The 1,783-nt window shown below is 38.3% G+C and overlaps 1 protein-coding gene across 1 annotated transcript in view; it reads left to right on the forward strand.

Annotated features, from left to right (window-relative positions):
• Positions 1–1,783, forward strand: part of CTTN (cortactin) — a gene marked incomplete at its 3' end in the record, with an annotated part of 13,554 nt that overhangs the window by 10,658 nt on the left and 1,113 nt on the right. The gene's annotated exons all lie outside the window — the stretch shown is intronic.

Raw genomic sequence — 1,783 nt, forward strand, 5'->3', positions numbered from 1 at the left:
GTGTGTTTGCCCCTTGTGTGTGCAGATTTTGGATTACCTAAAGGAAGTAAACTCTGCCTGATTTTCACAACTTGATTTCCAGGGGAACTTGGTTATTGAAATAAATGCATAATTGCACAGATCTCTTCTATTCAGAGGCAGCATCAAGTCCTTCATTCTTTATATATCTATTGTACATATATATATATATATATATATATATACGTGTGTGTGTGTGTTTTAGCTTTAGGTGCCTAAGATTCTTCAAATCTTTAAATGTTATTGAGTCTGTGTGAGATTTTTGGTGATTCCATGCATTGTAATCCCAGAGTTCTTGCCTGTATATCCTTCCTCTCTGTTGAGGAAGTGTAGCAGGGAGAGTGACAGATGTGATCATTAAAAGTGTTTTCATTAACAACAGGGTAGCTTATGCCATAATGTTTTGTTTTTTTTTTTTTTAATAAATACTGCTTACAGTCATAAATTGCAACTATGTTTTCTGCAATTTCATGCACACAGATTACGTGAAGGGGTTTGGAGGCAAGTTTGGTGTGCAGACAGACAGACAGGACAAATGTGCCCTCGGCTGGGACCACCAGGAAAAGGTGCAGCTTCACGAGTCCCAGAAAGGTACATCTGCTCACAGCTCTTTATTGTTCTTTTGGAGTTTCCTCATTTTGAGTTTCCTGTTACCTCTGTGAACCCTCCTCCCCTGGTGTCTTTGGCCACAGTTACAGAAGCTGATAGGAGTCTCCTTTTTCTGTGTTGGATTGGTTGCTGTGTACTGGTTGTACTGGTGTTTGCAAAGCAGGTTTGACACAGCTGATACTGAGTCCCTGAAAGCTCAGACTTGGTGCTGAGTTCTCTCTGGAGAAATTTTATGAGTCTACAATTAACCTGGATTATTTTTTCCTTTTTCAGTTCACTCATGCAAAGCACAGATTTGCAATTTCTTTGTACTTTCCACAAATAATCTGTTAATAGATATCCCTATTTTCGTGCAGGGCAAATCTGATATCTGATGTTGTCCTTTATCATGGCCTGTGAGGTGCCTATTCTTGTGAAATACTTGGTAGGCAGAAGAAAAGCTGTAAAATACAACAGTTCATCCCCATCACTCTGTCTGTCACCACCCTTAACTTGGAGAAATGAATATTTTTAAATAAGGAAATTAAAACTGACCCTCAGAATATTGTTCTGTTGGGTGCTCCAGCAGATTGGTTGTGAGAGGATTACTTGAAACCCTTTTTTCTGTGCCCTCCCTCATTTCATAGCACATATGTGTGTGTGTGTGTGTGTGTAAATGCTGTTCCCTAGGCAGCAGTAGGGAATGATCTCTGAGCTGAGAGGTTCTTTTCCTCTCTAGCTGTGTGACAGCAGAAATATTGCTCCTTCCTTTAAGCAGTGCTCTGTATATATATATAATATCTGGAGGGTAGTCTCTGTAGACCCCATCTTTGCACCTCTTTAAAAGTCAGATCTCTGTGCAGATGTTAACCACACTGATAAAGGAAGCTCATTTTATTCTCTTGTATCTTTTGTTATTTGGTTTTTTTTTATTTTCTTGTATCTTTTGTTGTTTTGATTTGGTGAACCTAATATCTGTGTGTCTGTGTTCATAACCTTGATCCAATGCAAGTGTGTTATGCAGTATGGATGAAAAATGTTGAGAAATGCTTTTTTTCTGTGACTTCAGAATGGTGCTTACATCTGATAAATCATATTGACCTCTTCCTAATCTCAAGTCAAAACTTTTTTTGGATTTACTTTTACAAAAGTGTCTTGAGATTTTTTTTTCCCCCCT

This window comes from Empidonax traillii, unplaced genomic scaffold, assembly GCF_003031625.1.
Source record: "Empidonax traillii isolate 1590-97213 ecotype Southwest subspecies unplaced genomic scaffold, ASM303162v1 scaffold1547:size94665, whole genome shotgun sequence".
Taxonomy (NCBI): domain Eukaryota; kingdom Metazoa; phylum Chordata; class Aves; order Passeriformes; family Tyrannidae; genus Empidonax; species Empidonax traillii.